This window comes from Macaca thibetana, chromosome 17, assembly GCF_024542745.1.
Source record: "Macaca thibetana thibetana isolate TM-01 chromosome 17, ASM2454274v1, whole genome shotgun sequence".
In the NCBI taxonomy this organism is placed as follows: domain Eukaryota; kingdom Metazoa; phylum Chordata; class Mammalia; order Primates; family Cercopithecidae; genus Macaca; species Macaca thibetana.
In genome coordinates, this window is record NC_065594.1 from 18202863 (window position 1) to 18225582 (window position 22720).

General features: G+C 39.5%; 1 protein-coding gene and 1 non-coding gene across 3 annotated transcripts in view; both read right to left on the reverse strand.

Annotated features, from left to right (window-relative positions):
- Positions 1–22720, reverse strand: part of LHFPL6 (LHFPL tetraspan subfamily member 6) — a 263153-nt gene that overhangs the window by 93292 nt on the left and 147141 nt on the right. The gene's annotated exons all lie outside the window — the stretch shown is intronic.
- Positions 16036–16137, reverse strand: LOC126940908 (small nucleolar RNA U13). Its single transcript, XR_007720979.1, has one exon. It is a non-coding gene; the product is annotated as a small nucleolar RNA U13 (small nucleolar RNA).

Below are 22720 nucleotides of genomic sequence, written 5' to 3' on the forward strand. Positions count from 1 at the left end.
AAGTCAGCGAGACCATGAACCACTGGGAGGAACAAACAACTCTGGACTTGCCACCTTTAAGAGCTATAACACTCACTGCGAAGGTCTGAGGCTTCACTCCTGAAGTCAGCGAGACCACGAACCCACTGGAAGGAAGAAACTCTGTACACATCTGAACATCCGAAGGAACAAACTCCGGACACACCATCTTTAAAAGCTGTAACACTCCCTGCGAAGGTCTGTGGCTTCATTCCTGAAGTCGGCAAGACCACAAACCCACCGGAAGGAAGAAACTCCAGAAACATCCGAACATCTGAAGGAACAAACTCCAGACACACCATCTTTAAGAACTGTAACACTCACCGCGAGGGTCCGCAGCTTCATTCTTGAAGTCAGCGAGACCAAGAATCCACCAGAAGGAACCAATTCCGGACACAACGCCTACAAACTCATACTTCCAGCACATACCTTTTGTCTGAATCCCAAGACTGAAATATCCATTGTCCTTCTCAACCTGCCAACTTTTCTTATTCCTTTGATGTCTAATTGAAATCTCAAACTTAACATATCTGAAACTGAATACTTGATCAACACCACTCCCTCACTTAAAAAACCACCCATACACTGTCGTCTCCATCTAAGTTGAGGAAAACTCTAAACTCTCATCGTTTATTACATAAGCCGAAAGCCCTGTAGAATTTTTGGGGTGGCTTCATCTCATATTCCACATCGAATCTGTCAGCAAACCTGTTGGTTCGATTTTTAAAATATTTAACCATTTCTCACCACCCAGCTATCACTCCGCCCCAAGTCACCCTTATTTCTCACCTGGCTTAATCGTAATCCCTCCCATTTTTTTTCCTTGTGTCTGTCCCAACCCCCTGTTATGGTCTGAATGTGTCCCCCAAAATTCAGGTGTTGAAATTGAATCTCCATTGTGGTGTTATTAAGATGTGGGGCCTTTTGAGAAATGATTAAGTTAAGGGGGCTCCACCTTCATGAATAGATTAGTGCCTCATAAAAAGGCTGGAAGGAACCCCGCTTGGGTTGCTTTTACCCTTCTGTCCCTTGAACCACATGAGGACATCTAGATGAACGAGCCGTACCAGACACCTAACCTGCCGGCGCCTTGATTTTGGACTTCCCAGCCTCCAACTGTAAGGAAATAAGTGTCTTTTATTTCCAAATTACCAGTCTGTGGTATTTTGTTATAACAGCACAAATAATTTAAGACACACCCAATACAGTCTTTTTAACCCAGTGGCAAGAGTGATTCTATTAAAACATAAGGCAGATCACTTTACACTGTGCTCAGACTTCATTTTACTTTTTATTTCTTTATTTTTTTTTTTGAGACGGAGTCTCACTCTGTCACCCAGGCTGGAGTGCAGTGGTGCGCTCTTGACTCACTGCAAGCTCCACCTCCTGGGTTCACGCCATTCTCCTGCCTCAGCCTCCCAAGTAGCTGGGACTACAGGCACCTGCCACCACGCCTGGCTAATTTTTTGTATTTTTAGTAGAGACGGGGTTTCACCATGTTAGCCAGGATGGTCTCGATCTCCTGACCTCGTGATTCACCTGCCTCGGCCTCCCAAAGTGCTGGGATTACAGGCATGAGCCACCGCGCCCGGTCATGTGCTCAGACTTTATAATGGCTTTCCCCTCTGTCCATTCCCTCCCTTTTCACTCCTCTCTGACACATGCTACCATCCCTGCTGTCTCCCCTCAATGCCTCTGCACAGGCTCATCCCTTGGCCTGAAACGCTCCTCTCCCCTGCAGGGTTCAACCTCTCTCCCTTCCTCTGCAGGGTTCACCCCCTCTCCTATGTCATCTTTGTTCAAATCTCACTCTCAATTAGGTCTTCCTCAACTGCCTCATTAAAATTGCAACCCACCTCCATCTCGGGTAGTTATTGTTTCCTTTCCTGGTTGTATAAGTTTTTCCTTCCTTTGCACTTGGTATCTTTCAATGTGCTTAATGATTTACTTCAAAAAAAAATTGTTTGTTTCTCCCTCCTCCCACTCTACTCCCAAAATTTAAGCCCCACAAATTCAGATATTTTTATCAGTTTTATTTATTGCTGTTTCTGTAGGACCTAGAACACTGCCTGCCACATAATAAGCAGCCAACACATGGTCACTGAATCAATTAATTAATCAGTCAGTCAGTCAATCTATCACTGAACAGATGACTAAACATTTTCGTTTTACCCCAATTTTATGGCTGAAATATAGAATACATATGTTGTTAATATGAAAACAAATACCAAAACAGAAAACAAATCATTTTCAAGTTATCCTCCTATGAGGCTAAGAAATACATATGCAAAAATCCATTCAAGCTATCCAGTCACTAGATCTTGCTTTCTGATGCTAAAATCAACAGATTGGAGCCTTATGCGAATTTACAGGTAGGAGAACTAAGCTGGCCAGCTAAGCTCTCCTACCTCTAAATTGTTATAAGGCTCTGATAATTAAGTATCTATCAGTAAGTTGTTAAGAAACAACTAATTTGGTGAGTAATCCTTTTTTTACTAAATAGCACCTAACTCTCATCATGATGTATATTTAACTCTAGAGAACAAGTCAACCGATCAACTAAAAAATAAAAGAAATTCTAACAAAGCTAAGTACTGGAAATGACTGGCATTTTGGGGGGATCAAGAGCTTTATAACTTACACGATAAGCGCACATGTGCAATTCTATCTTTAATACACTTTATATAATAAAGTAAAGGGCATGTTATACACATAATCCTTTGATGATTCATCATGTTGAAGAGTGCTTAATAAATATCAAAAAGTACCAACTAAGCCAGAGGAAACCCCTGACAAGGTTGCAGACAGCTGGACATGTACATCTGTTCAAAGTCAGTGATCTGTAGAGAAGACCCCAGAGAAAGAATTAGTGTCAATCTGATATTCAATGATAAACAACTATTACCAAGAATCTAATATGACACTGGAAATAATAACAAAACTGGCAAGTTAAGTATAAATTGAGCGACCTCAGATGTTGTGGAAATTTGAAGCCCTTGATTGCTGCTCAAAGCTGTCATGTTAGCAAGAAAATTCTTATTCAGTCTAAAAGTATAAGAATTCCTATCCATCCCACCCTGGCCCTGTAAACCAGCTCTCTCAGCCAGGAAGTCTGAATAATCCAGCAGTCACCAGGAACCTCCTTTGGGATGAAATCTGTTTCTTCTACTCCCTTCAACCCATCGATTTCCTGCTCCTGTTTCCCTGGCTCTCTGGGAGAAGACAGCAAAGAGCCTGCTATCTGTGACCCTTTTTCTGTTTTGATGACTCTTACAGACTCTTGTATCAGGTTTTTGGATTCCTATTTTTCTTCCCACATCCTGCAACCACATCTACCAATGGATTCTTTGATTTGCATGCTCAGAGGCAGCATGGATCTAGATAAGACACCTCTTGGCCCCAGACCTTGATTTGGGGAGATCTTTTCCCATTAATAAAAATATAATGGCTTCTAGTTAGGGAAGACCTACTACATGTTGGGTACTGTATCAGGCACTTTCCACACAGCCTTGTTTTGCCTTTACAACATCTTTGTAAGAAAATGTATTATTGACCTTTTACCGATGAAGAATGGGAAATTAAATGACTTGTCCAAAGTCAGACAGCTAATAAGCATGCAAAGAAGGCAGCAGAATTCTAACTCCAGAATCCATGTTTTCTGCTCTGATGCTGTTTCTCTATCAAGCATTTGTAACATGAGTGATTCCAATTTCATTTTTTCCTTTGCATATTATATAGTAGTCAAATTGCTATAAACATGTCAATCATTTTGGTGCCAGGTTAAATTGTTTTTCAACTTGCTTTCATAGTAACATTGCAATGTTACTACCCATTTTCACCAAGCTGACAGCCTCACTGATGGCCCAAATGAAATGGTAGGTTAAATTGCATGGCCCTTAGCATGAGTCAAGGTTGTAGCACCAAACTGTACTACTCCCAGTCATGTAGACTTCACCTCCACGCTTGCAATCAAAAAATGCCAATGTTATTTAAGAATATCCTTGATAAAGAAGTAAATCAACCTCTGAGTACATATCTTTTTAATATTCTGTGACAAAATGAGAAATACGCACATAGAAAGATGATGGCTATCTTGAGATAAAGCACTTGTGTAATGAGTTTTTGGGTTTTTAGCCAAATTAACCTTTTTTTAATGAAAATATTTCACTTGAAACAACAAAGGACAAAGTATTGTTGTCCAGACTTGAGCCATGGGCAAATGTTTTATCCAAGAGGAAAGTGAATCCACATTGACAGTTGTTTGTTGCCAATGGTAAAATTTGAGCTTTCAAGCAAATATAAGAATGTTGGAAGATTTGTTTCTGTCACAGTATGCTTGGAAGCTCCTCAATACTTAAAGACCTTTAGATGAGGTCATTATATGATATTTTATATATTATGAAGTAAAATGTATCAACATGTAGAAGTTGAATGTAATTCAGAATGTTATTTTCCAAATGACTAATGTACAATGTCACAGAATTATGCATGGGTAAAGTCTCCATTCAAAATGCAAGACAGGATGGTGGATTTTATATATATATATATATATATATATATAATATACATAGACAGCGAAATACGAAGAACTCATGGATTCCACATTTCAACCAACCTTTAGAAACAACTACCCATCAAGTTTTGGTGTGGCATCAAAGAATATTCAACGTTATCTCAAAATGCTATTAAAATGCCACTTTAATAACTACATATTTGTATGAACCTGTATTTTCTTCATATTTTCAATCAAAACAACATATTGAAACGGGTCATATGCACACATATGAGAACTTAGCTATTTTCTATTAAACCAGTCACTAAAGAAGTGATGCTCACAAAAAATTGGAAAACAATGTCACTCTTAACTATTCTTTTGTTCTGGAAAATATATTTATTTATATTAACATGTATTTGGTTTTAATATTATTTTTAAATTAATAACTATATAAATATGTTAAGCTTTTCTCAGTTTTAATTTTTACTTTAAGTATCAATCGTATAAACCAGAATCCTTTGGAGTCCTCAACAATTGTTAAGCATGTAAAGGGGTCCTGAGGCCAAATCATTTGAAAACCAGTAATATAAGAAAATTGTGTGCAGCCAGTGAACATTCTAGAGGAGTACATGCAAAAAGATCCCAAAATAAAATACAACATGCAGAGAAAAATAGCTGAAGAAAGATGTACTTCAATGTTAACTATATCAGTAAAGTTGTGAAATTATGAGTAATATAATTTTTATTTTTGATGTCCTGTTAAAATTTTTTAAATGAGCATGGCTTGCTTAAATAAAAAGTAACCAATTAACAAACAAATGAATAACTGAATTACATCATACATGACAATAGCTTTAGTCTAGAGAAACATCTCTTCCCTTTTCATTGCCCTGTTCATTTTTATTCAATCCCTTCCTTTCTTCCCGCTCTGATGGCAATTCTTGATATACATATTTCTTCTCCATAGCCCCTGCCCACCTAGTCAAAAGTTTTTAACCTTCTAGTTCCTACCAATACTTATAAACTATACTAACTGATAAAACAACTTTTCCCCTCATCTGCAGGTTATCAACAAATATTAAATCATTGTTCTCTAAAATTATGTATTATAAAGCACAGCGATGTTATGGTTTGTGTGGTCATACCTGTTGCAGGTTACACATCAATATCATGTTGATCACTGTAATTTCCTGAGTTAGTGTGACTTTTCAACATCCCAGTGTGTGCCTAATAATGGCTGTTAAATACAGCTATGGCCCCAACAATGGGAGGTGTATGTGGATCCTAAGAGTGACCTACATGTTGGGTCCACTTAACCACTTGATTGCACAGTAGTTAAGCCACTGGAACTCAACAGACCTGTGATGAAATCCACAGCTCTAAATCCTCAGATATATTTTATAACGTGCCTAGACCTCTCCTCATTCAAAAGGTGAGAAATTTTACAGACTTATTATAATATAAAAAGGCTTACATATTCTGGTAGATGGTAAGTGCTCAAAACATGTAAGCTGCTGTGCTTTTATAATCATATTATTAGTATTGTTGTTATTACTGTAATTCTAGATTCTAACTCCCCATTTAATCCTGCTTTTCTTCGACATCACTATAATGGGTAATGAATATGGTTTGGATCTGTCTCCCTGCCCAAATATCATGTCAAATTGTAATTTCCAATGTTGGTGTTGGGGCCTGGTGGAAGGTGATTGGATCATCTGGGCAGTTTCTCATAAATTGTTTAACACCATCACCCTTGGTGCTGTACTCGTGATAGTGAGTGAGTTCTCATGAGATCTGGTTGTTTAAAAGTATGCAGCACCTCCCCACTCCCTCTTTTCCTCTTGCTCTGGCTATGGGAAGTGCCTTTCTCCCCATTTGCCTTCACCAGTATTCAAAGCTCCCTGAGGACTTCCTAGAAGCAGAAATTTCTATGCTTTCTGAACAACCTGAAGAACCATGAACCAATTAAATATTTTTCCTTAATAAATTATCAAGTCTCATGTATTTCTTTACAGCAGTGCAAGAATTAACTAATATAAACATTTGTACCCAGAAGAGGGACACTGCTATAAAGATACCTAAAAGTGTGGAACTAGGTAACAGGCAGAGGTTAGAACCATCTGGGATACCCAAAAGGAGACAGAAAAATGAAAAAAGGTTTGGAATTTCCTAGAGACTTGTTAAATTGTTGTGACCAAAATTCTGATAGTGATATAGACAGTGAAGTCCAGGCTGAGGAGATCTCAGATGGAAATGAGGAACTTATTGGAAACTGGAGTAAAGGTCACTTTTGCTATGCTTTAGCAAACAGCCTGGCTGCATTGTGCCCCGGCTCTAAGGATCTGTGGAATTTTGAACTTGAGATTGATGATTTAGGGTATCCGGTGGAAGAAATTTCTAAGCAGCAAAGCATTCAAGATGTGACCTTGTTGCTTCTAACCACCTATGGTCATATACATAAGCAAATAAATGAACTGAAATTGGAACTTACATTTAAAAGGGAAACAGAGCCTAAAAGTTTGGAAAATTTGCATCCTGGCCATATGGTAGAAAAGAAAAGCCCATTTTCAGGGGAGGAATTTAACCAGGCTGCAGAAATTTGCATATGTAAAGAGGAGCCAAGTGCTAATATCCAAGACAATGAGATAAAGGCCTTGAAGGCATTTCAGAGACCTTCAGGGAAGCCCCTCCCATCACAGGCCCAGAGGCCAAGGAGGGAATAATGGTTTATTGGGCCAGGCCCAGGGCCCCATTGCCCTCTGCAGACTCAGAACCCTGCTTACTGCATCCCAGACGTTTCAGCTCCAGCTGTGGTTCAAAGGGGCCCAGGTAAAGCTCAGGCCACAGTTTCTGAGGGTGAAAGCCTTAATCCTTGGCAACTTCCATATGGTATTAAACCTGAAGGTATGCAGAGTACAAGAGTTGAGGTTTAGGGGCCTCTACCTAGATTTCAGAGGATGTACAGAAAAGCCTGAATGTCCAGGTAGAAGCCTGCTGCAGGGATGGAGCCCCCATGCAGAACCTCTACTAGGGCAATGCAGAGGCAAAATGTGGGGTTGGAGTCCCACACAAAGTCCCCACTGGGGCACTGCCTAGTAGAGCTGTGAAAAGAGGGTCACCATCCTCCAGACCCAGAATGTTAGATCCATCAACAGCTTGCACCATGTGCCTGGAAAAGCCGCAAGCACTCAATGGCAGTCCTTGAGAGCAGCCAAGGGGGCTGAACCCTGCAAACCCTCAGGGATGGAATGGCCCAGGGCTTTGGTAGCCTACTCCTTGCACCAGTGTGCCCTGGATGTGAGGCATGCAGTCAAAGGAGATTATTTTGGAACTTTAAGATGTAATGATTGCCCTGCTGGGTCCTGGACTTGCCTGTAGCCCCCTTCTTTTGACCAATTTCTCCTTTTTAGAATATACCCAATGCCTATATCCACATTGTATCTTCGGAGTAACTAACTTGTTTTGACTTTACAGGCTAATAGTTGGAAGGGACTAGCCTTGTCTCAGATAAGACTTTAGACTTTGGATTTTTGAGTTAATGCTGGAATGAGTTAAGGCTTTGGGGGACTGTTGGGAAGGCATGATTGTATTTTGCAATATGAGGTGGGACATAAGATTTGGAGGGGTCTAGGGTATAATAATATGGTTTGGATCTTTGTCCCTGCCCAAATATCATGTCAAATTATAAATCCCTATGTTGGAGATGGGGCCTGGTGGGAGGTGATTGGATCATGGGGGCTGTTTCTCATGAATGGTTTAACACTATCCCCGTTGGTGCTGTTCTCATGAGAGCTGGTTGTTTAAAAGCCTGTAGCACCTCCCTGCTCTCTCTCTCTCTCTCTCTCTCCTCCTCTGGCATGTGAAGTGCCTCCCTCACTCCCCCTTTGCCTTCTACCATGATTAAAATCTCCCTGAGGACTCTGCAGAAGTAAAAGCTGCTATGCTTCCTGTACAATCTGTAGAACTGTGAGTCAATTAAACCTCTTTTCTTTATAAATTACCCAGTCTTAGGTATTTCTTTACAGCAGTGTGAAAATGAACTAATGCAGTAACAGTGGCTACAGTCTTCTCTAGTCCAACCTCATTAAGTAACTGTTTTTAAGTTTAATCAGTTAATACACAGAGCCTGAACAGTAAAGTATGTATTAGAGGAAGAAGTCTCATCATGGCTTAAAATGGCATTGAGAGAGAGATCATATAACCAGATGAGCAGAAGATATCTTAGAGAGTTATCTGGAGAGACTGCAATGATACATCACATTTCCTAAGGAAGAGGTAAGTATAATGACTGGGTGAAGGTGGTGGGTATAAATTTAAAGACAAATTTAGTCAACTCCATAGTGTTACTCTGGGTTGGCTCAGAGCCCAGAGCTTTGGTGTGGTCTATACTCTGTTTAAAAAACAGTAAGCCCGTCAGGTGTGGTGGCTTATGCCTGTAATTTAAGCCCTCTGGGAGGCCAAGGTGGGAGGATTGCTTGAGGCAGAGAGTTCAAGACCCACCTGGGCAACAAAGTGAGACACGAGTCTTTATATACAAATTTATATACAAATGCACATAAACAAACAGAAAACAGATAGCAAATACATAGGCCCTTTCTTTGACTTTATTTATAATCTCCAGTTACACAGATACACCCTTTCTTGGAGCTTGATACCTGCCTTGTTTTTGTTGTTATTGCTGTCGTTTTTGAGACAGGGTCTTGCTTTGTCACTCAGACTGAAGTGCAGAGGGGCACTCATGGCTCACTATAGCCTTGACCTCCTAGGCTCAAGCAATCCTCCTGCTTCAGCCTTGATATGGTTCGGCTGTGTCCCCACCCAAATCTCATGTTGAATTGTAACTCCCACAATTCCCACGTGTTGTGGGAGGAACCTGGTGGGAGATGATTGAATTACAGGGGTGGGTCTTTCCTGTGCTGTTCTCGTGATAGTGGATGAGTCTCACGAGGTCTGATGGTTTTAAAAAATGGGAGTTTCTTTGCACAAGCTCTCTTCTCTTGTCTACTGCCATGTGAGATGTGCCTTTTACCTTCTACCATGATTGTGAGGCCTCCCCAGCCATGTGAAACTCTAAGTCCAATAACCTCTTTCTTTTGTAAAATACCCAGTCTCAGGTATGTCTTCGTCAGCGGCATGAAAATGGACTAATACAAGCCTCCCGAGTAGCTGGGACCACAGGCAGGTGCCACCATGCCAACTAATTTAATTTTTTTTGTTTTTGTTTTTGTTTTTCATTTTGTTTTTTTGGAGAAAGGATCTCTCTGTTGCTCAGGTTGGCCTTAAACTCCTGGGTCGAATGATCCTTCTGCCTCTCCCTCCCAAAGTGTTGGTATTACAGGTGTGCGCCACTGCACCAGGTCCCTGCTTTGTTAAATGCATTGTTTATTAGGCTATTAGTTGATGAGGAAGTTAAAAATACTGAACAAAACACCTAAACTAACCTGGCCATAGGAATTTAAAATATGGCTGGGGCAGCAATTTATAGGACCACCATGGAGGAAAATGGAGGAAAAGTCTACCACCTTCCTGATACATTGCTTCAATTTCTCATCAATTAAATTCAGAATTCCTGAAAAAAAAACCCAAAATACTTTATTATTATTATTATTTTGAGACAGGGTCTCACTCTGTCACCCAGGCTGGGGTGCACAGGCATGATTATGGCCCCCTGCAGCCTTGACCTCCTGGGCTCAAGCGATCCTCCCACCTCAGCCTCCCAAGTAGCTAGGACTACAGGCACATGCCACCATGCCCAGCTATTACTGTATTTTTTGTAGAGATAGGATTTCAGCATGTGTCTCAGTCTGGTTTTGAACTCCTGGGCTCGAGCAATCTGCCTGACTCAGCTTCCCAAAGAGCTGGGATTAAAGTTGTAAGCCAGCCACTGCACTGCACCTGGACTAAAATTTTTTTTTTTTATTTTGGAGACAGAATTTCACTCTTGTTGCCCAGGCTGGAGTGCAATGGTGAGGCCTTGGCTCACTGCAACCTCCACCTCCCCGGTTCAAGCAATTCTCCTGCCTCAGCCTCCCAAGTAGCTGGGATTACAGGCATGTGCCACCATGCCCGGCTAATTTTGTATTTTTAGTAGAGACCAGGTTTCACCACATTGGCCAGGCTGGTCTTGAACTCCTGACCTCAGGTGGTCCGCCTGCCTCAGGCTGGGATTACAGGCATGAGCCACCACCCCCGGCTGGCTAAAACTTCTTTAGGTGTCTCTACATATCAAATAGTCTTTTATGATCATGTGAAAGAACTGAGTCTTTTTTAAAAAAATTAGAAAATTGAAAAATTTGAATATGTCAAAAAGTATTCTGTTAAATTATTATAAATGTCATATCACAAATTCCCTTTATTTATTATCAGCGTACATATTCTTAGCTATTAAGAGATGATGTGTAAGTTTTTCAGTATAAGAAGCTCTTGAGCAAACCTTAAGAAAAATATGTTTAACACTTATATTGCCCCAAATAAATTTCCACGTGTGGAGAAACTTTCTGCTGAGACTGATGTTCACATTTAAAATATCGCCGGGCACGGTGGCTCACGCCTGTAATCCCAGCACTTTGGGAGGCCGAGGCGGGCGGATCACAAGGTCAGGAGATCGAAACCATGGTGAAACCCCGTCTCTACTAAAAAAAATACAAAAAATGAGCTGGGCGCGGTGGCGGGCGCCTGTAGTCCCAGCTACTTGGGAGGCTGAGGCAGGAGAATGGCGTGAACCCAGCAGGCGGAGCTTTCAGTGAGCCAGGATCACGCCACTGCACTCCAGCTTGGGTGACAGAGCGAGACTCTGTCTCAAAAAAAAAAAAAAAAAAAAAAAAGTTAATTAAAATATCATTACAATCAAAACTTTGGAAAGTGCTAAAGTGTCTGTATGGGCACTAACTAGCTACAAGGGGAAGAGAAGGCATGAAATGAGAGGGAGGGCATAGACTGGGAATCAGGAGACAGAACCAATCTGGGAACGACTGCTGATTAGCTATGTAGCTCTGCCTAAGTGTCTCTCTTTCTTGATCTGAGTTTTCTGGTATGTGTATTATATTAATGAAGATTTCAGAAGTTCTTCGGGCTCTGTAATTCTATTCTGTTTTTTTGCACTGTGAATTTTTGCCTTGTCTTTGTTTTCCCTCTTTTGGACTTCTCTGCAGCATTTGGCACTATTAAGAACAATCTCCTTCTTAAAATTCCATCCCTGGCTTTTATGGTGAGAACAACTCAGGGATCATTTCAAATACTACTGTCCTCAATCAGAGCCGGCCCTCATGTCTCAGTTCCTGAGCTAACTGAAGCTTGTTCTCTTTCTCTCTCTCTCTCTCTTTCTCTCCTTTTTCAGAGAGTTGAAAATATCTAGTGTCTTCCATTAGTCCCTGCTGTGGCTTCAATGCATCCTCCAAAGTTCATGTGTTGGAAACTGAATCCCCAAGGCAATGGTGTCTAGAAGTGGCACCTTTAAGAGGTGATTAGGTCACAAGAGTTCTGCCCTCATAAATGCATTCACGATGTTATTACGGGAGTAAGTTAATTAACATGGGCATTGGTTAGTTATTGCTGGAGTTGGTTCATGAGAAAAGGATGAGTTCTGTCCCCTTTTCTTCCTGTGTCTCTCATGTGCACTCTTTTGCCCTCCTGCTTTCTTGTCATGGGTTGACACAGCAAGAAGACCCTCGCAAGATGCAGTCCCTCAGTCTTGGCATTCCCAGCCACCAGACCATGAGCAGAATAAATTTCATTTCTTTATAAACTCCCAAATCTCTGGTGTTGTGTTATAGCAGCATAAAACAGACTAAGGCAGAAAATTGGTACACAGAATGGGGTTGTTGCTATAACAAATACCTGAAAAGTGGAGGCAGCTTTAGAATTGAGTAATGTATATAGGCTGGAAAAATTTGGAGCAGCAGGCTAGTAAAAGCCTGGATTGCTATAAATGGAGTGGTAAGGGCATTTCTGGTGAGGGTTCAGAAGAAGACAAGAGCTGTACGGAGAACCTAAATCTTCCTAGGGATTACTTAACTCGTCATGGTCAGAATGTTGGTAGAAATACGGAGTGTAAGGGCCATTCTGATATAGTATCAAATAGACATGAGAAACAGATATAGATGGTCCCCAACTTAAACAATTTTTTTACTTTATGATGGTGTGAAAGTAATATGCATTCAATAGAAATGGTTCTTTCAGTACCCATACAACCATTCTCTTTTTCACTTTCAATATAGTATTCAATAAATTACATGAGATATTCCATACTTGATTATATAATAGGCTTTTGTCTATAGGCTAATGTGAGCATTCTGGGCATGTTTATGGTAGGCTATCCTAAGCTATGATGTTCAGTAGGTTTGGTGTGTTAAATGTATTTTCGACTTACTGTATTTTCAACATACAATGGGTTTATCAAGATGTAACCACATCATAAGTCAAGGAGCATTGGAAAGTGGAATAAAGGCCATCCTTTATCCTAGTTATACAGTTGTAAAGAACTTCATGGAATTAAGTCCAGGTCCTAGAACTTTGTGGAAGGCAGCACTTAAGAGTGAGGAACTAGGATATCTGGCAGAAGAAATATCTAAGCAGCAAAGTGTTCAAGCTGCTGCATGGCTTCTTTTAGATACTTACAGTAAAATGAAGGAAGAGAGAAATGATGTAAAAATGGGATTTATAATTAAAAGGAAAGTAGAATGCCAAGATTTGGAAAACTATCAGCCTGACCATATAAAGAATAAAAAAGTTTGTTCAGGAGAGAATACTAAAGGTGTGGCCAAGAGACATTTGCTAAACGGATTCATATGGATAGAAGGAAGCCAGGTTCTACTCATCAAGACTATAGGACAATGACCCTGAAGGCATTTCAGAGATCTTCAAGGCAAGCTAGAACCTCAAGGGCAAGGTTTCCAGAGAGGCGCCCACAAGACTTCAACATTTGCTGCCCTATACTGCCTTGTGACTCCACTCCTGGAATTCTGGTACAGCATCCCTCAGCATGCTCTGGCCATGGTTCAAGTGAGCTGAGGTGTGGCTTCACCTGCCACACCACAAGGTACAAGCTATAAAACTTGGTAACATCCATATGGTGCTAATTCTGAAGGCACACAGAATGCAAGAGTTGTGGGGCCATGGCAGCCTCCATCTAGGTATCAAAGGATGTTACAGACAGCCTGGAGGCTCAGGCAAAGACTTGTCACAGGGGTGGAACCACTGGAGAGAGTCCCTGCTAGAGCAATGCCTAGTGGAGCCATGGGAGTGGTGTGGCCCCTGAGACCATGAACCACAGAGTCACCAGTGTGCAACTCCAGCCAGGAAAAACTGCAGGCACAAGACTTTAACCTGTGAGACCTGCTGAGTGGACTGAGTCCAGCAAAGCCACAGAGGCAGGGATGCCCTTATTAAATGGACTAATGGCATTGCCTCAGGAGTGAGTTTGTCATTATCGTAGGAGTGAATTCAGTCCTCTCTTGCTAACTCTTGTGCATACTGTCACCATGTGATGCTTTCAGTCTTATTATCATGCAGCAAGAGGGTCCTCACCAGACACATCCCCTTGATCCTGAACTTCCCAACCTCCAGAACTATAGGCTCAGCAAACTTCTATTGTTTATTAATTACCCATTCTGTGGTACTCTATTATAGCAGCATGAAATGGACTCACTCCCTTTACCTTGATAACTTATAAATCTTATAAACTTATAAAACTTATAAATGCCATATGACATCACATCACACAATGGAAAGAACATGAATTTGGGGCTTTAACAATACTCAGGTTCTTTAACTTGGGACTTTGTGAAGATTTATTGAAAATAACTTTTCCAATTTTACAAATTAAAAAAACACAGGATGAGAGAGGTCAGATGAATTTCTCACCCAGCTCCTAAACTGGACCTGACCCAAATTACCAGGAGAATGCTCAGTCTTAGTATAGAACAGATTTCAATAGACGTTTATTAAAGTACGCTTTGGAATCCCTGCCCAGGAAGGGTATTAAAAGAAACAAATTCTGAGCTGAGTAAGTACTCAGGGGTTGGTAGTTATCTAATGTTTGCTTTTCATCATTTATTTAACAATTCTTTCCAAATAATTATTCAGTTGTCCATTAACTACATATTTGGTACAGCAGAATAAAACAAACAAAAAATAGTGGCACATCAGAATAAACTGGCCTCTTCAAATAGCAACTCAGAGTCTTTCAGGTAGATATCCTGCCTTAGAGGACATCAAAGTTTGTTTGAAATGGAAACAGCCTCTCCAAAATGAGTCTTCAAAGGTTGCGAAGTACTATAGAAGAACTTTAAATTTAGGCTTTTTTTTCTGTGGTACTTTAAGCATAACAGATGGATCTTCATAATTAGCATCACATTTGCATTTTTCTCTCCACAAAAAAGAGCTAATAATCTTAGAAGGAGAATTAAAAAGCATCATTCCGTCATATTTTTATTGATCTTATTTATAATTTGTATGCCAAGTCTTCTTTATGATACCTATTACTTTCTAGCCCTCTCCTGGGAGATGAACAAATTTACAAATAAGGAAATGAGCAGGGTAGTTAGGAGCACAAACTTGAAAATGACTTTAGGATGAGAACTTACTGGAAGGCCCTGATAAAGTGGAAGAAATATGAAGATTCAGATACAGCCTGAAGCCCATCTATGTAATCTCCTCCAACAGAGTAGGCCTACTTATCTTTTGTGTATGTTTCTATGAGACTCCCATCCTCTCCTATGCACTGTAACTCCTACCACTCAGAACCATTTAGTTGAAAGGTGCTATGAAATAGGAGAAATCATTGAACAAACTGTCCTCACAGGCAAGCTCTCAAGCTCTCCTGATGTAGAGCTGGAGACAGCTATTGATGAACTATGGTGGGTGCAGAAGTTAAACAGATACCATCTGCAGAGCACAGAGTAAGCAGAGGCCCTAGGACATGCAGCATGGGACAGTATACCCTGAGAGAACTGGGCCAGTGTAAACAAAGATCATGTCCCAACTGTGTACCACAACTAACACTGTATCTGAGGATCTCAGTGATCCTCAAGGCTTCCCTATGAGGCTGATGCCATCTTCATTGTGTAGATAGAGAAACTAAGATTTAGGAAAGTAAACCATATTGCCCTCTAGTTAAGTGGCAAAGCCGGTATTTTCATTTAGGTCCCATCCAATAGCAAACTTCACGATACTAAGTGGCATGCCATTTCGACTTGTCAACTATATGCAATAAATTTGCTCTGGTAAAGGTTTTGCTTTAATTTGTGCATATCCAATCTGTCATAATCAATAACATAACTTTGGAAGTCACCTGAATAGGGATTAGGAGTGTAATCAATGACCATGAAACGGAAAAGATAAACTGGTCCACAGGGAAATTGAGCCCTTGACCTTAAGCTCCCTAGAGCTGAATTCTAACCAAGTCAATTAATTAGCCACAGACTATTAAATGAACACATTAGAGACCAAATTCTTTCAAACCACAAATCTAAGTTGGCCTTGTATGGGAACACAGAGTTAAGTATGTACTGACTTTTTTTTTATATCAGATGGGTAATGTGCCAACATCCTGATAAGGCTGAAGGAGGCACATCTCACACATTACTGTGAAACCCAATCATCATACTTATGAACCACAAAAGGATCAATATGCATTGAATTTGAGTGTGCCCATTTAGTACAGTACAGACTCTCTAGAGTATCCAAAAGCAGATGAAATTATAAGTGAAAATTTTATAATCTTTTTTTAAACTTTCTCTTACTGTTCATAATGCCTATACTTCACTACATCTTTTTAAATTGATACATCTAACTTAGGAATCAAGTCTTTAAGAGGACCCTGGTTGAACTGCCAATTTTTATCAGATTCATTAAACTCCACCCCATAGGTAAGATCAGACCTGGAATTCTTGAGCTGGAGAGTACTCCATGAAAGATACTGTGTATACTAAATGAAAAGCAGTAATATCACACATCTAACTGATAAGACCGGCAAGCCCAGAGAGCCTGAAAGAGGAATCCGCTTTCCCTTACCTGTTGCTACTGGACTTCAGGCCTCTTCAACAACACATGGAGTATATTCTGCACCCAGTGCTCAGTCTCAACTATCTACTTCTCAGTGGCACCAAGGTCACTCAAGGGTTGAGTTCTCACAGAGCAAGAGAGGAACAGGGAGGGATGCAAGAAGAGGGAGATCCATCCCCAACCTAGTAGAGTATTTGGGCCATTGCTCTTCTCCACCCTTCATAAATTACTGATAATTTTGAAAAGTCTGGAAAGTGAGAAGCAGGAAGGATAAGGAGAAAACATAAGGAAAAAGGAGGGAATTCATCTGGGGATGTTCTTCCATTCCTCTTTCCTCATCCAGACCCTTCACATAGTCCTCCCATCTTCATTCTAATTCCTTGACCCAGAATATTTGTGCTACCCTCTTCCCAAACTCCTAATCTCCTTAATTGTAGCCAGGCACCAGGCCAAATCAATCACATGTTCAGAACTGTGGGAGTCTCCTCCCAGTTCTCAGGGGTGGTGGGAAGGCACAGATCTCAAAGCTACAGAGTTTCAGTGAGAGCAGATTTGTTGCTTGCATTTAAATTTTTGGAAGCCTCACTTTTCATAGAAATAATGTTCTCCAAGATGACTCAGTTTGATAGCACTATTATTCAGGGTACATTTTGTGTTAAATATGCTCTTGTTTATTGGCCTCAGATCCTATATATCATAATATTCTGAGGTCCAAACAAATACATTATGGAACACGACCTGCTTCTATGCGGGAGCTTTGTCTATACTGCACATTTATTCATCAGGTAGGAAAGTGGGGAAGTTTGCAAAATAGAGAAGGATTCTTTAAAGAGGCGGGAACAAGGTTATCTAAAGAATCTGGTGCATTGGCTAAATTATGTAATTATGAGAAGAGCAGACATTAGGCACAATAGAAATTCTTCATTCTTGTATCTCTACTTTCATTTTCTGTAAACGATGTACAACATAATGTACAAAATTTCTATGGTCAGGTCTGGTGGTAGCTCTAGATTTAAATATGGAAAAGCCTCATTAACAGAAATCACATGGCTATAATTCTTTTTAATAGAACTTTTGGCTAAATTCAGGCAGGTGAAATACACTTTTAATTTACTGATGTTAATCTAACAAGATCATTTGGAAATATTTAAAATGCCTGTAACAGGACCCGTTTACTGGAAGACTATAACGAATTACTTAATGTGCTTATTTCAGGACAAAACTAAGAGTAATACTCTACTTTGTAAAGGGGATTAGATTTGCAATGAAAGGAACTTACTGGGGAACCTGGCCAATTGAAAGCTGGCAAAACAATGTGAGCAGATGCATTAGAAGTCATCTGATCTGGGGAGCTAATCCCAGTGCTGTCAGACCTTCTAAAACTGCCTCAACCATGTCAATGCACCAATGGAAACTTATTCCTAGTCTGCAACTTTAATAGGGTAAGGGAGGTGCTACTTGCTTCACAAGCCGGGGAAGCTTTTCCACTGCACCTCCGCGCATGGGCCTCCAGCACTCACAGATACCCACGTCCACGTCAACTGTAAACTGACCCTCTGTTCTGAATGATCAGTGATATTCCTCACTACATTTCATGACCGTTACTTGAAACAGGCACTAAACACATACGTGTAAAATGTACTTAAGACACTAATGTACCAAACACATTAACACCTAATTCTAAATCTGACAAATTAATAAAGTAATTTTTACTTGTATGGTTATAAAGGGTGAGCATTATAATAAAAAATGTGCTCATTTGTCCTGGTCAAGGGTGTGAATGGATATGAAATAAGAAAATATGAAAAAATAGTATTGATAGGAAAAGTATTTTCCAACATTGCAATTGTGAATTTCCCACAATATTATTTACAGAACTAGATTTACAATTTTGCCATCCGAAAAATATTGTAACTGTGAAATAGTTAACGTTCGGTTTAAAGTTTGGGATTTAAAATGAGCCTAAATTTACACAACAGACTGCCTTACCTTTAATTTATATGATGGAACTTGTTTTCAGAACAGAACATAAGAAAGATATACAGACTGAGCCAAATCATCTAAGCAATTAAGATTTCAATATTGTGGATACCACTGGAGCCCACACTGAAAAGTGAGTGCTATTAACCTAAAGATTTAAAGTCACAATATCTGTGACTCAATTGTGACTCAGTTGCCAAGTCCCTCCAACGTCAATGGTTAAGAGTTCAATGATTCTGAAAGTAGCAAAAAAAAAAAAAAAAAAGGGAATTTAAAACGAAGATTGAATAGTTTGCTAATTTCCACAGCTCTGCATCAGATTTACCTTTCCTGGCTTCTTCTTATAACATCTCCTGTATCCACAAATACTCATCTGACATCTCATATTTGGAACACAACTGAGAATCAATTAGTCAAGTCACAAAAGTCAAGTCATAAAACTCTTTGCTCTGTCTTGGAGGAGAAACTCATACACCATCAGTTTTACAGATTATTTGCTTTTATGCTTTACCTAAAAAAAACCATAAATTTATAATATTTTCTAATATTTTAGACCTGTTTTCTAAATCCAAAGAATGTTAGAAGCCATAAATAAATGGAGTTAGTACTTGTTATAGGTTCTATGAGAGCAGAGATACAATAGTAGACAAAATAGAAAATCTGTTAAAACTGACAAAAGCTTAAAAAGCACAATAGTCTGGGGATACTGCAGTGAGAACTAATATAACTCAATAGGTCCCACTGGCATCATGGTACTGCATTCATAGTAGAAGAGTTGATGTTCATTCTGATGTCTGATTCATTCAGAAAGTTCCTATTTTGTTTGGTTTAGTCAGTTTAATGAGTTATAAAAGTACTAATTCATTTTAGAAAGCTATCCATTTAAAGGACTTAAAACAATACCTATATGTATGTGGGTGTGTGGGTGTGAGGTATCTACCTAGAAATGGCTATATAGAGTGATGTCTGTGTCTCTCTCTATCTATCCATGCTTAGATTCTAAGAACTTCAAGCTGATTTTGCCTGCACTCAGTGGGTGCTGCTAGTTCACCCAGGTGTACTAAGTGGGTGGCTTCTTGATTGGAACAATTAAATAGTGGGGTTTTGGTAGGTCTGAACTAAGTGAATACCATTTCTGTAGGTCAAGAACAGTCAAATATCAGTCATCTCATATGGCTCCAGCTAATGTTACTATAGGCCATTTTGTGATCTATAAAATTTTCCCATACCATCTATTACTTAGCTCAATTATAAAATTAAATTAGACTATAAACATACAGTAACTGAGCAGTAGGGACCCTGACCCGGAAAGAAAAATGTAATTAATGTCACAATAGGAGTCAAAATAATAAAACAAAAGCTGATGTCACATATTAGGACCCTCAATTACCACAAATTTACCATGAAAAGTTTTATTCTAACTCACACTAATATTAGGTAATATTTTATTTCTACTCTCCGGAAGATAGCTGGATTGGAAACACCAGTTGCTGGCTTACGATTGCCCATGAAATGTGCACTGAAGCTAAAATGCAAACTTGTCAGGTTTTTCTCCCAGTCATGAGATCCATTTTGTTTGCTTATTTATTTAGAAATGGGGAGAGGTGTGATTAAATATAGTTTACAGAGTCAATGGAAGATATTATTAAGTTTGTTCATATTTCTGATAAAAACAAGAAAACCTGAACTTTTGTTTTATTCTGCAGCAACTAAGATATTGGGTGATTAAAAATGGGTAAAGGAAAAACATCAGTTGGCATTATGATTATAAGTAAATTTATTTCCAAACTGGGAAAATGCTTTGTGATTGAAGAAGATCAGGGTTTATAATCATTGTTAACCTTTTCTGAGAAACAATTGGCCTGTAGCCAACCTATTACATAACCTAGCCTAAGAAAGAAAACTTTCACAAAAAGCCACTAAATCAAACTTGCACTATTGTAGGCTATTAAATGAGCTTGTTTTGAACTCAAATGTATGTTATTCAGAAGATAAAAGTAGTACATTTGCAAAGTACATAAAAAGCTGTTTATAACAAAGCATGGTCTTACAATGATAGTTTAATTCCTTACATGTCCTATCAGCATATGTCTCTACTGTTAATATTTTCTTTTTAATAAGTCTCATAAAGTAGGTTGAGCCAAATAGATTCTCCTTTCCTGGTCTTTTTAAAAGCATTATCAAGTTACATCCTTTACTAATATTCCTAAAGATCTAAAGATTCTAGTATATATTCAAGTAATTTCTGTAAAATATTGTGAGAAAAATTCTATCTAAGCATAGCAATAAAACTATAGAAAGCAGAAGTGTAAAGCTACAGGAAATATGTGTGTGTGTGCATGTATGTCCGCATGCACGTGCATAAGATGAGCTTAAAAACTATTTTTGGACCAGGGCCATGAAATGAATGAATATGATCTTCATGAAGCCCCAAGAGGAACCCCATACTTTAAAGGAACAAAAACTTTCTATAGACAATTTGTTATGTAAAGATACATCAAGGTTAAAAAAAAAAAAAGAGTATATAACAGAGAGTTTAAATGAGGTCAACAGAATTATACCAGCTGGTCCCACTCCCCACCGGGCTGCAGAGGGAAGTGAAGCAATCCACAGGACACAGGTTTAATCCAGACAAGGCTTCACAGTAAAAGAAAATCAACACAGCACATGGCACTGAAAAACAATCTTCTGCCAGTCCAGATTATGGAGTACTAGGAGGACTCAATATTTGAAATGTTTGCCCTTCAAAGAGAAACTCTTACATACTAAGCCAGTTAGCGCAGGTTTTGATACAAATCACCAAATTCAGAAATAACAGCCTTCAACTTAGAAACTTCTGAGAAAGGGAGGAGGGGGGGTCATACATTTCGGTGAATGCAAATGTAAAACGACAATTTCCTATATTATGATAATGTCTTAAAAATGTAAAGTGCAGCAGTAGGGAGACGCTCCTCCCTTTCTTCACAGATCCCAGTGCTGTCTCACATGGAGTGTGAGGTGACAGGAGGACTTTGTGCAGGGCTCTGCTAGGCTCATTATGATGATACCCAGACACCGGGCGTCTCACACACATTCCTCTTCTGCTGCCTCATTCAAACACCGCAATTAAGATGCTGAAGACTGTAATTCAAGCTAAAGGAAGAGCCGCAAGAATAATGGCCAATGCATAAATTTAGATGTGAAAAACAGACATATCCATTGATAGTATTACCGGGACAGCCACTCCATTTAAAAACAGGGCATCCTAGTCCATTTCTCTTTATAATGCTCTCCTCTTGCTTAGCTGGCTCTGTTCTCTATAGTTCCGTACCATCCTCTGGTTTTGTCCATCTGTCTCAGTTTCCTTCCCCCAGAGATAGTGACCTTGTTGCTACTTGTGCCAGAAGCAGCCTGGAATACACTGAGATGCCAGGAACAAAGAGGCCTCCCGGAATCCTAACCTTTCAAAAGCTTTTTATGAACACTTGGGATAGAGAGAAGCCTGCTGACTTCACTCACCTGCATATACCAGGCAGAAGAACACACAAGGCCGTTCTTTTTTTGGCCTTACCCTGAGAGTTGAGGTCATTCTTCCACCTAATAGAATACATTTTCACTGGCTTTACTTGAAGAACTACATTTAAGTGATGGCATCGCAGTTATGGCTTAAAATAAGCCTCGTTTACTCAAATAAAATATCTAACATTTCACTGAATTTACATTAGAGCAAAAAAAAAAAATAAAAGGTAGCATCAGGCAAATTAAGAAGGACGAATTAAGCTATATCAATTTTAGGTTTATGCAGTATTTCCATTACGAGTAGCCTTGAAGTATATAATGATGGGCATTTAACTCATGCAGTACCTTTTGCCTAAAAATAGAGAACCCTTAATCTCAAAAAGCAAGTAAAATACTTTATGTGTCATGTTTTTTATAATGTTTAAATTAAAAAAAAAACAACTTACCTTGATTATCTCACTTAAATTTCATTAAAATATTCAACACTGGCAAGGCAAGCATTAGTACTCCAGCTAAGGAATCCAGACTGATAGAAGCAGCAGCTAAGTGAAAATCAGGCCACGCCGTTGGTAAGGGAGTGTTTCTACTTCTATCTCATGACTAGCTACCTGGTATGAAGTGAGTCCCTTGCCTTCCCTGGGCAGGTAGTCCATTCATTCGTTCTTTAACTCAACAGCATGGGTGTGAGTTGAACAAGACAGACAAATTACTGCAATGTGTATCATG